The sequence below is a fragment of the Eleutherodactylus coqui genome, chromosome 8 (assembly GCF_035609145.1).
Source record: "Eleutherodactylus coqui strain aEleCoq1 chromosome 8, aEleCoq1.hap1, whole genome shotgun sequence".
Lineage (NCBI taxonomy): Eukaryota > Metazoa > Chordata > Amphibia > Anura > Eleutherodactylidae > Eleutherodactylus > Eleutherodactylus coqui.
The window spans coordinates 160,517,211-160,530,204 of NC_089844.1; the positions used below are offsets into that span (position 1 = coordinate 160,517,211).

At 49.0% G+C, this 12,994-nt stretch overlaps 1 protein-coding gene across 1 annotated transcript in view; it reads right to left on the reverse strand.

Annotated features, from left to right (window-relative positions):
• Nucleotides 1–12,533, reverse strand: part of LOC136577082 (uncharacterized) — a 50,880-nt gene extending 38,347 nt beyond the window's left edge. The window contains exon 1 of the mRNA XM_066576794.1: nucleotides 12,508–12,533. The gene's annotated coding sequence lies outside the window, so the exon portion shown is untranslated. The remainder of the gene's footprint in view (nucleotides 1–12,507) is intronic.
• Nucleotides 12,534–12,994: the final 461 nt, after the last annotated feature.

The window sequence follows — 12,994 nt, forward strand, 5'->3', positions numbered from 1 at the left end:
ATCCCTGAAAAGTGTCTGGTCCTATAGGATCAAAACACCCTGGTCCTTAAGGAGTTAAAATAGGCTCAGCCTTTCTGTATATCATATAATGACATTTCTGTTGACCTTATCTCTGGATTTGTGTAGGAAGTTATTAATTTGGTGTGATGGTGAATTGATGGGTCACATGGTCTTAAGGCCTCTTTTCTCAGGCAACAGTGATATCACAGCTGTGTTCCGTGCAATATTGCTGCATTTTCTTGTGGCAATATTGTGATTTCGTGGTGCTACAAAGTTGCGCTACTTTGTAGCACTGTTTTACTGGGATTTTTTGGGAGGCTTGAAATATAAGCCCTATCCCAAAAAATAAGCTCTGGTTACTATAAAAAACAAACAAACAATGCATCACCTAACAGGCGCTGTCAGCTCTGATGCACTTCTCCCGAAGCTGCGGCACTTGTCTGTAGTCTTCAAGCAACGCTTCCTGTTGACAGGGTTAAAAAAATCCCAACTCCAGGAATTGCTGGCTCTGATTGGTTCTCAAACGCTGTGGCTCAGCCAATCACTGCAGTGTTCGATGAACCAATCACAGCAATCGCATTGAATCACTGTGATTGGTTCATCGAGCACTGCAATGATTGGTTCTCGAGTGTTGCGGCTAATCCAATCAGAGCCTGTGCTTCCTGGAGACTGGGTTTTTAAACCTCCAAACAGGAAGCACTGGCTGAAGGCTACAGACAAGTTCCGGAGCTTCAGTAAAAGTGTGGGGGAGCGGGCAGCGCCTGTTAGGTGATGTATTGTTTTTTATTTTTATTTCTTACTAGCTTACCCGTCGCGCATTGCTGCGAAGACAGACATACATACATACATTCGTTTTTATATATCTAGATAACAAACAATCACAGCGCAGCTTTCAAGTTACCTCAGCGGTATAATATATAACAACCAATCACAGCGCAGCTTTCATGTTACCGCAGCAGTATAATATATAGCAACCAATCACAGCGCAGCTTTCATGTTACCTCAGCAGTATAATATATAGCAACCAATCACAGCACAGCTTTCATGTTACCTCAGCAGTATAAGAAATAGCAACCAATCACAGCACAGCTTTCATTTTACCTCAGGATTCTCAATATCCAGCAACTGTCTTGCGAACCGTTTTGGCGGATGCATCATTTTGTAGTTGAACACACTTGCTCGTAATGCCTTTTGCTTTCGTGCTTGAGATGGAAATCAAACGATCTTTGTCTGGAGGGCATAACTGTCGACGATGCTCGCACGCGCGCCACCTATCGTAGGATAGATGTACTATGCCAGTAATCTTCCCAGGAGTGTACTCAACAACTTCCCAAAGTTTCATGGCGATTAGATGAATGGTGTAGTAATGCATAAAGGACAGACAGATAGACATACATACATTCATTTTTATATATATAGATGACATCAGGAAGTGAGAGAATTAGATTCCATACGTAAAATTTGGATGCTAATTCTTTTGCGCTTAGAATTGAATAATCGAGGTGGGACCCATTAGCTTTTCCTTTTTATGACATAATCAATGCTCATGCCAAATTTCACGTTTCTATGACACCGGAAAGTGAGAAAATTAGATTCCGTACGTAAAATTTGGACGCTAATTCTTTTGCGCTTAGAATTAATTAATCGAGTTGGGACCCATTAACTTTTCCTATTTATGACATAATCAATGCTTGTGCCAAATTTCAAGTTTCTATGACATTGGGAAGCTAGAAAATTAGATTCCGTACGTAAAATTTGGATGCTAATTCTTTGGCGCCTAGAATTGAATAATTGAGTTGGGACCCATTAAATTTTCCTATTTATGACATAATCAATGCTCGTGCCAAATTTCATGTTTCTACGACATCGGGAAGTGAGAGAATTAGTGGCAATGATGGAAATCGAACGATCTACGTGGGGGGGGGGGGGTGTAACTGTCGACCACGCTCGCACGCGCACCATTTATCAAAGCATAAATGTACTATGCCTACAATCTTCCCAGGAGTGTACTCAACAACTTCCCAAAGTTTCATGGCGATCAGATGAATGGTGTAGTAGCGCATAAAGGACAAACAGACAGACACGCAGACACACATTCAATTTTATATAGATAGATGACATGAGGAAGTGAGAGAATTAGATTCCGTGCGTAAAATTTGGACGCTAATTCTTTTGCGCTTAGAATTTAATAATCAAGTTGGGACCTATTACCTTTTCCTATTTATGACATAATCAATGCTTGTGCCAAATTTCAAGTTTCTATGACATTGGGAAGTGAGAGAATTAGATTCCATACGTAAAATTTGGACGCTAATTCTTTTGCTCATAGAATTAAATAATCGAGTTGGGACCTATTACCTTTTCCTATTTATGACATAATCAATGCTCATGTCAAATTTCAAGTTTCTATGACATCGGGAAGTGAGAAAATTAGATTCCGTACGTAAACTTTGCACGCTAATTTTTTGACGCGTAGAATTGAATAATTGTGTTGGGACTAGAGATGAGCGAGCGTACTCGTCCGAGCTTGATGCTCGTTCGAGTATTAGGGTGTTCGAGATGCTCGTTACTCGAGACTAGCTCCACGCGATGTTCGAGTTACTTTCACTTTCATCTCTGAGACATTTGCGCGCTTTTCTGGCCAATAGAAAGACATGGAAGGCATTACAACTTCCTCCTGTGACGTTCCAGCCCTATACCACCCCCCTGCAGTGAGTGGCTGGGGAGATCAGGTGACACCCGAGTATTAAAATCTGCCCCGCCCGCGGCTCGCCACAGATGCATTCTGACAGAGATCAGGGAAAGTGCTGCGGATGCTGCTGCTGCTATAGGGAGAGCGTTAGGTGTTATATTCGTCTTGAAGAACCCCAACGGTCCTTCTTAGGGCCACATCTGACCGTGTGCAGTACTGTTGAGGCTGCTGGGAGCAGTGTTGCACAATTTTTTTTTTTTGTATATCGGGCATGCAGACCATTGCGTCCTCAGTCTGCAGTCATTGTACAGAGTATAGGGGCAGTACTGGTGAGGCAGGGACAGTGGGAAAGGTGAAAGAGATATACTGTCTATATAGGCAGTGGGCTTTTTCAAAAAAAAGTGGGGAAAAATACTATATTTGGGCTGCCTGTGACCATCTTCAGTGTACTGCGTGTCTGCTGGGGGTAGTAGTCCTAATTAATACGCAGCTAAGTGTTACAGCAGGCTTGCGCAAAATTGTTTCCTGGCTCTGCTATGCCTGTTACATCACCGCCGTCATAGCGCCAGAGGGAAACAGTATACATAATATACGCTGCATACAGTATCTGTCTGGTGTTTCAGCTCACCATTTAAAAAAATTGAAGCAAAATACTTAAGGCCTACCACTGCCCTTTGGCCACTTGACTGCTTCTGCGCTGTGAATTCCACTAGCTCAGTCATACGCACCTACGTCTCACTACAGGCGTGCGCAAAATTGTTTCCTGGCTCTGCTATGCCCGTTACATCACCGCCGTCATAGCGCCAGAGGGAAACAGTATATATAATATACGCTGCATACAGGGTCTGTCTGGTGTTTCAGCTCACCATTTAAAAAAATTGAAGCAAAATACTTAAGGCCTACCACTGCCCTTTGGCCACTTGACTGCTTCTGCGCTGTGAATTACACTAGCTCAGTGATACGCACCTACGTCTCACTATAGGCGTGCGCAAAATTGTTTCCTGGCTCTGCTGTGCCCGTTACATCACCGCCGTCATAGCGCTAGAGGGAAACAGTATACATAATATACGCTGCATACAGTATCTGTCTGGTGTTTCAGCTCACCATTTTAAAAAAGTGAAGCAAAATACTTAAGGCCTACCACTGCCCTTTGGCCACTTGACTGCTTCTGCGCTGTGAATTCCACTAGCTCAGTCATACGCACCTACGTCTCACTACAGGCGTACGCAAAATTGTTTCCTGGCTCTGCTGTGCCCGTTACATCACCGCCGTCATAGCACCAGAGGGAAACAGTATACATAATATACGCTGCATACAGTATCTGTCTGGTGTTTCAGCTCACCATTTAAAAAAATTGAAGCACAATACTTAAGGCCTACCACTGCCCTTTGGCCACTTGACTGCTTCTGCGCTGTGAATTCCACTAGCTCAGTCATACGCACCTACGTCTCACTACAGGCGTGCGCAAAATTGTTTCCTGGCTCTGCTGTGCGTTCCGTAAGCGAAGTCAGCCTCCAACCACAGGCCAATAAGCGGCACATTTAATTACAGCGTTCTGTGTCTGCTCTACTCGTAATACACCATGCTGAGGGGTAGGGGTAGGCCTAGAGGACGTGGGCGAGGACGCGGAGGTCCAAGTCAGGGTGTGGGCACAGGCCGAGCTCCTGGTCCAGGTGTATCGCAGCCGACTGCTGCGGGATTAGGAGAGAGGCACGTTTCTGGTGTCCCCAAATTCATCTCACAATTAATGGGTCCACGCAGTAGACCTTTTTTTAGAAAATGAGCAGTGTGAGCAGGTCCTGTCATGGATGGCAGAAAGTGCATCCAGCAATCTATCGACCACCCAGAGTTCTACGCCGTCCACTGCTGCAACTCTGAATCCTCTGGCTGCTGCTCCTCCTTCCTCTCAGCCTCCTCACTCCATTACAATGACACATTCTGAGGAGCAGGCAGACTCCCAGGAACTGTTCTCGGACCCCTGCCCAGAATGGGCAGCAATGGTTCCTCTCCCACCGGAGGAGTTCGTCGTGACCGATGCCCAACCTTTGGAAAGTTCCCGGGATCCGGGGGATGAGGCTTGGGACTTCCGGCAACTGTCTCAAGAGCTTTCAGTGGGTGAGGAGGACGATGACAATGAGACACAGTTGTCTATCACTCAGGTAGTAGTAATTGCAGTAAGTCCGAGGGAGGAGCGCACAGAGGATTCGGAGGAAGAGAAGCTGGACGATGAGGTGACTGACCCAACCTGGTTTGCTAAGCCTACTGAGGACATGTCTTCAGAGGGGGAGGCAAGTGCAGCAGCAGGGCAGGCTGGAAGAGGCAGTGCGGTGGCCAGGGGTAGAGGCAGGGCCAGACTAAATAATCCACCAACTGTTTTCCAAAGCGCCCCCTCGCGCCATGCCACCCTGCAGAGGCCGAGGTGCTCAAAAGTGTGGCAGTTTTTCACTGAGAGTGCAGACGACCGACGAACTGTTGTGTGCAAGGTTTGTCGCGCCAAGATCAGCCGTGGAGCCACCACCACCAGCCTCACCACCACCAGCATGCGCAGACATATGATGGCCAAGCACCCCACAAGGTGGGACGAAGGCCGTTCAGCGCCTCCGGTTTGCACCACTGCCTCTCCCCCCGTGTGCCCCAACCTGCCACTGAGATCCAACCCCCCTCTCAGAACACAGGCACTACCGTCTGCCGGCCTGCACCCACACCCTCACCTCCGCTGTCCTCGGCCCCATCCAGCAATGTCTCTCAGCGCAGCGTCCAGCCGTCGCTAGCGCAACTGTTTGAGCGCAAGCGCAAGTATGCGCCACGCACCCGCACGCTCAAGCGTTAAACGTGCACATAGCCAAATTTATCAGCCTGGAGATGCTGCCATATAGGCTTGTGGAAATGGAGGCTTTCAAAAACATGATGGCGGCGGCGGCCCCGTGCTACTCGGTTCCTAGTCGCCACTACTTTTCCCGATGTGCCGTCCCAGCCCTGCACGACCACGTCTCTCGCAACATTGTACGCGCCCTCACCAACGCGGTTACTGCCAAGGTCCATTTAACAACGGACACGTGGACAAGCACAGGCGGGCAGGGTCACTATATCTCCCTGACGGCACATTGGGTGAATTTAGTGGAGGCTGGGACAGAGTCAGAGCCTGGGACCGCTCACGTCCTACCCACCCCCAGAATTGCGGGCCCCAGCTCGGTGCTGGTATCTGCGGTGGCGTATGCTTCCTCCACTAAACCACCCTCCTCCTCCTTCTACGCAACCTCTGTCTCGCAATCAAGATGTGTCAGCAGCAGCACGTCGGCAGCAGTCGGTGTTGTTCGGCGTGGCAGCACAGCGGTGGGCAAGCGTCAGCAGGCCGTGCTGAAACTACTCAGCTTAGGAGAGAAGAGGCACACGGCCCACGAACTGCTGCAGGGTCTGACAGAGCAGACCGACCGCTGGCTTTCGCTGCTGAGCCTCCAACCAGGCATGGTCGTGTGTGACAACGGCCGTAACCTGGTGGCAGCTCTGCAGCTCGGCAGCCTCACGCATGTGCCATGCCTGGCCCACGTCTTTAATTTGGTGGTTCAGCGCTTTCTGAAAAGCTACCCACGCTTGTCATCCTGCTGGGAAAGGTGCGCCGGCTCAGCGCACATTTCCGCAAGTCCAAGACGGACGCTGCCACCCTGCGCACCATGCAACATCGGTTTCATCTGCCAGTGCACCGACTGCTGTGCGACGTGCCCACACGGTGGAACTGTACACTCCACATGTTGGCCAGGCTCTATGAGCAGCGTAGAGCTATAGTGGAATACCAACTCCAACATGGGCGGCGTAGTGGGAGTCAGCCTCCTCAATTCTTTACAGAAGAGTGGGCCTGGTTGGCAGACATCTGCCAGGTCCTTCGGAAACTTTGAGGAGTCTACCCAGATGGTGAGCGGCGATGCTGCAATCATTAGCGTCACCATTCCTCTGCTATGCCTCTTGAGAAGTTCCCTGCAAAGCATCAAGGCAGACGCTTTGCGCTCGGAAACGGAGGCGGGGGAAGACAGTATGTCGCTGGATAGTCAGAGCACCCTCATGTCTATATCTTAGCGCGTTGAGGAGGAGGAGGGGGAGGAGCATGAGGAGGAGGGGGAAGAGACAGCTTGGCCCACTGCTGAGGGTACCCATGCTGCTTGCCTGTCATCCTTTCAGCGTGTATGGCCTGAGGAGGAGGAGGAGGAGGATCCTGAAAGTGATCTTCCTAGTGAGGACAGCCATGTGTTGCGTATAGGTACCCTGGCACACATGGCGGACTTCATGTTAGGATGCCTTTCTCGTGACCCTCGCGTTACACGCATTCTGGCCACTACGGATTACTGGGTGTACACACTGCTCGACCCACGGTATAAGGAAAACCTTTCCACTCTCATACCCGAAGAGGAAAGGGGTTTGAGAGTGATGCTATACCACAGGACCCTGGTGGACAAACTGATGGTAAAATTCCCATCCGACAGCGCTAGTGGCAGAAGGCGCAGTTCCGAGGGCCAGGTAGCAGGGGAGGCGCGGAGATCAGGCAGCATGTACAGCACAGGCAGGGGAACACTCTCTAAGGCCTTTGCCAGCTTTATGGCTCCCCAGCAAGACTGTGTCACCGCTCCCCAGTCAAGGCTGAGTCGGCGGGAGCACTATAAAAGGATGGTGAGGGAGTACGTAGCCGATCGCACGACCGTCCTCCGTGACGCCTCTGCCCCCTACAACTACTGGGTGTCGAAGCTGGACACGTGGCCTGAACTCGCGCTGTATGCCCTGGAGGTGCTTGCTTGTCCTGCGGCTAGCGTCTTGTCAGAGAGTGTGTTTAGTGTGGCTGGGGGAATCATCACGGATAAGCGTACCCACCTGTCAACTGACAGTGCTGACAGGCTTACACTCATAAAGATGAACAAAGCCTGGATTTCCCCAGACTTCTCTTCTCCACCAGCGGACAGCAGCGCTACCTAAACAATACGTAGACTGCACCCGCGGATGGAAGCATCGTTCTCTATCACCATCAAAAACGGGGACCTTTTAGCTTCATCAATCTGTGTATTATATTCATCCTCCTCCTCCTGCTCCTTCTCCTGAAACCTTACGTAATCACGCCGAACTGGCAATTTTTCTTAGGCCCACAAGGCTCAGTCATATTACTTTTGTAAACAATGTTTATACGTTTCAATTCTCATTAAAGCGTTGAAACTTGCACCTGAACCAATTTTTATTTTAACTGGGCTGCCTCCGGGCCTAGTTACAAATTAAGCCACATTAACCAAAGCGATTAATGGGTTTCACCCGCCCTCTTGCTTGGGCATCGGCAATTTTTCTGAGGTACATTAGTACTGTTGGTACACCAATTTTTTGGGGCCCTTGCTTACAGTGTAATCCTAGTAATTTTTATGGGCTTCGCCTGCACTCATGCTACAGCAAGGTGTGTGGGGTTGGCCTACACTTTTGCTACATAAATGTAACTGGGGCCTTGTCTATACTGCAACTACTGAAATGTGAAAGAGACTGTTATCTCCCTAAACTGCTGCAATGGGAATGTTACTGTGGCCTGTCTTGACTGCTACTACTGAAATGGAACTAATACTGTGCTCCCCCTGTACTGCTGCTTCAGAATTGTTACTGGGGCCTGTCTTGACTGCTACTATTACTGAAATGGAACTAAGACTGTGCTCCCCCTATACTGCTGCTAGTGATATGTTACTGGGGCCTGTCTGGACTGCTACTACTACTGAAATGGAACTAATACTGTGCTCCCCCTATAATGCTGCTAGTGATATGTTACTGGGGCCTGTCCCTAATGCTACCGCTGAAATGTTACTAATTCTGGGCTCTATCTATACCGCTGCTAATGCTATGTCACTGGGGTGTGGAAACGGAGGCTTCCCAAAGACATGATGGTGGCGAGACCATTTCCCACCAATGCGGTTACTGTTAAGGTGCATATAACCACGGACACGTTGAGAGGACACACAGAGCCTCAAAAACATCCCCCTCCTCCTCCAACAATAAAAACATTCTTGGAAAATACCTTTGCATTGGTCCGTCTGGTGGCAGTCCAAGAATTTCACCTTTACCGACACAACAAGGGAGCCCCCCCACCATCCCCCCGCCATGGCCCACTTAATCCTGGCCACATTCCGAAAACCAACTAAATAAAACCGCGCTACTAGGTCCGCAGTCGCCACCACATTCCCATCAACACGGTTACTGTTAAGGTACATATTACCACTCTGACTGTGGCATGCACTGTGGGCCGAAGCACACCTGTATTGTATGTGACGTTAGCTCTGCTGAGCAGGGCACTGCAGTGGGATACATTTATGTACCGCCGATGGGTTCCAGGGAGCCACCCATGCTGTGGGTCCACAGGGACTTCACTTTAAGGATTTGTACCTGCCAGTGTCTATGTATTAAAAACACCGGTCAGACTGGGGCATGCAGTGTGGGCCGAAGACCACCTGCATTTAATCAGACGTTACCTCAGCTGTGCTGGGCAATGCAATGGGATATATTTATGTACCGCCGGTGGCTTCCTGGGACACACCTATGCTGTCGGTCCACACGGAGTTGTAACTGCATGTGTCTACTTATAAAGAACCCCAGTCTGACTGGGGCATGCAGTGTGGGCCGAAGCCCACCTGCATTAAACCTGACGTTACCTCAGCTGTGCTGGGCACTGCAATGGGAGTTATTTATGTACCGCCGGTGGGTTCCAGGGAGCAACCCATGCTGTCGGTCCACACGGAGTTGTAACTGCATGTGTCTACTTATAAAGAACCCCAGTCTGACTGGGGTATGCAGTGTGGGCCGAAGCCCACCTGCATTAAACCTGACGTTACCTCAGCTGTGCTGGGCACTGCAATGGGATATATTTATGTACCACCGGTGGGTTCCAGGGAGCCACCCATGCTGTGGGTCCACAGGAACTTCACATTAGGGATTTGTACCTGCCAGTGTCTATGTATTAAAAACACCGGTCAGACTGGGGCATGCAGTGTGGGCCGAAGACCACCTGCATTTAATCGGACGTTACCTCAGCTGTGCTGGGCAATGCAATGGGATATATTTATGTACCGCCGGTGGGTTCCAGGGAGCCACCCATGCTGTGGGTCCACAGGGACTTCACATGAGGGATTTGTACCTGCCAGTGTCTATGTATTAAAAACACTGGTCAGATTGGGGCATGCAGTGTGGGCCGAAGACCACCTGCATTTAATCGGACGTTACCTCAGCTGTGCTGGGCAATGCAATGGGATATATTTATGTACCGCCGATGGCTTCCTGGGACCCACCCATGCTGTCGGTCCACACGGAGTTGTAACTGCATGTGTCTACTTATAAAGAACCCCAGTCTGACTGGGGCATGCAGTGTGGGCCGAAGCCCACCTGCATTAAACCTGGCGTTACCTCAGCTGTGCTGGGCACTGCAATGGGATTTATTTATGTACCGCCGGTGAGTTCCAGGGAGCCACCCATGCTGTGGGTCCACACGGACTTCACAATAGGGAATTGTACCTGCCTGTGTCTACTTATAAAAAACCCCAGTGTGACTGGGGCATGCAGTGTGGGCCGAAGCCCACCTGCATTTAATCTGACGTTAGCTCTGCTGTCCAGGGCACTGCAATGGGATACATTTATGTACAGCCGGTGGGTTCCAGGGAGCCACCCATGCTGTGGGTGCACACGGAATTCCCATTGCGGAGTTGTACCTGCCTGTGACTATTTATAAAAAACCCCGGTCTGACTGGGGCATGCAGACACCTTGACAGAATGAATAGTGTGTGGCACATGGGTTCCCCATTGCTATGCCCACGTGTGCAGCTCCTGATGGAGGTGGCACAGGATTGGATTTCTCATTGCTTCTGTACAGCATTATGGGCTATCGCCCCGCCCCTTTTAAAGAGGGTCGCTGCCTGGCCGTGCCAACCCTCTGCAGTGTGTGCCTGCGGTTCCTCCTCATGGCAGACGCACTTATAAATAGACATGAGGGTGGTGTGGCTATGAGGCCAGCGTGTGGCATGAGGGCAGCTGAAGGCTGCGCAGGGAGACTTTGGTGTGCGCTGCGGACGCAGGGTCGTGCGAGGGGGGGTTGGGCAGCATGTAACCCAGGAGAAGTGGCAGCGGAGTGTCATGCAGGCAGTGATTTTGCTTTGTTGGAGGTAGTGTGGTGCTTAGCTAAGGTATGCCTTGCTAATGAGGGTTTTTCAGATGTAAAAATTGTTTGGAGGGGGAGGCCCACTCTTGCCGCTATTGTGGCTTAATAGTGGGACCTGGGAACTTGGGATGCAGCCCAACATGTAGCTCCTCGCCTGCCCTATCCGTTTCTGTGTCGTTCCCATCACTTTCTTGAATTGCCCAGATTTTCACAAATGAAAACCTTAGCGAGCATCGGCGATATACAAAAATGCTCGGGTCGCCGATTGACTTCAATGGGGTTCGTTACTCGAAACGAACCCTCGAGCATCGCGAAAAGTTCGTCTCGAGTAACGAGCACCCGAGCATTTTGGTGCTCGCTCATCTCTAGTTGGGACCAATTAGGTTTTCCTATTTATGACATAATGAATGCTCGTGCTAAATTTCAAGTTTCTATGACATTGGGAAGTGAGAGAATTAGATTCCGTATGTAAAATTTGGATGCTAATTCTTTGGCGCTTAGAATTGAATAATCGAGTTGAGACCCATTAACTTTTCCTATTTAGGATATAATCAATGCTCGTGCCAAATTACATGTTTCTCCGACATCGGGAAGTGAGTGAATTAGTGGCAATGAAGGAAATCGAACGATCTACGTGGGGGGCGTAACTGTCGACGACGCTCGCACGCACGCTATTTATCATAGGATAAATGTACTATGCCTATAATCTTCCCAGGAGTGTACTCAACAACTTCCCAAAGTTTCATGGCGATCGGATGAATGGTGTAGTAGCGCATAAAGGACAAACAGACACACACACACCCACACATACATTCAATTTTATATATATAGATGTAGCTAGGGCTTATTTTAGGGACAAACAGCAATACTTCCTACTGCAAAAGTTGCATCGCACCGCACAAAAACTGAGTTTTGTACGATGCAACAGAAAGAAGGAATCCATAGAAAAACACGGGCTACAAAATATTGTAAATCGTGGCTGTATAGAGCATGCTGCAATTTTTTTTCTCTCAATGTAGCAGCCTACAAAACATTGCTAATGTGAAGGAACCCATTGAAAAGCACTGGCTTCACATTCATGTGATTTATAGCATTGTTGCATTGTGAGAAAATCGCACGATTTTGTCACCTGTGTTAAAGCGGCCCTAGGGAACTCCACCCTCTGTAACCTTCTGACTCTCTGGATGTAGCATCTAGTAATACAATGTATCTGAGGATCAGCTCTCTTCTCCCCTTCTGATGACTGCGGTCAGTACTAGTCTGTACGTTGGTTGCTGCATACAGTGAGGTCAAGCAAGAGTTAAATATTCAGCAAGTTTATGGCGCAGATAAGCAGCAAACCCCGGATCCTCCACCCTCCAGTCTTACTGACGAGGCCCAACACATATAGCACATTTCTCGGTTTTGCTAATTTCAGTTTGAAGCATTTCCTGTCTGTAGAAGTCAGTGCGGATGTGAGCGATTACATCACTGTATATGCTGTGCCTAGACACACAAAGCTTCAGCACTTGTCGTAGGAGCTTACACTCTAATATAATGCACAGTCCCCTGCAGAGAGTTACTAGATACAACCTGTGAGCTCTTCCATACCTGAGTGCTGTACATACCTGAGTGCTGTACGTACAGAGAAGGGAATATTCCGGGCGCTGGAGTCACTTACATTGTTTTGTTCCTGCTTGGCTTCCTCCTTGCTAATTTGGCCTCTTCAGAAGTGAAACAACATTCATCCCCCCTCCCCTCAGGGAGGAGGCAATGAGGTCGACCAGCTCTGCCTATTGTGGAGATATGCTGGATGGGTTTTTATATTCAGCCCCGTGATGAAAGGTCACTTCTCACCTGTACTTTATACTGGGAGGCTGTTCCATATACCTGAGTGCTGTTTGTAGGAGATCCATAAAACTTTGTTCACATCTGTGCTGCAGCTTATGTCCATAAGGCTGCCTTATGAAAAAATTATTAAAGGCCACTTTGGCGGAAAACATTTTTTCTTACCCTGCCACCCTCACCTGAATGCCAGTAATACTCTGAAGGTCTCCTCTGTATATTACAGCCACTTACCTGCAGTGCAGCTCCCTGTCTGATGCTTATCAGCCGCCATCCTCAGAGTGAGAATTTTTACTTTCACATCAATCTCATGATTTATTAGC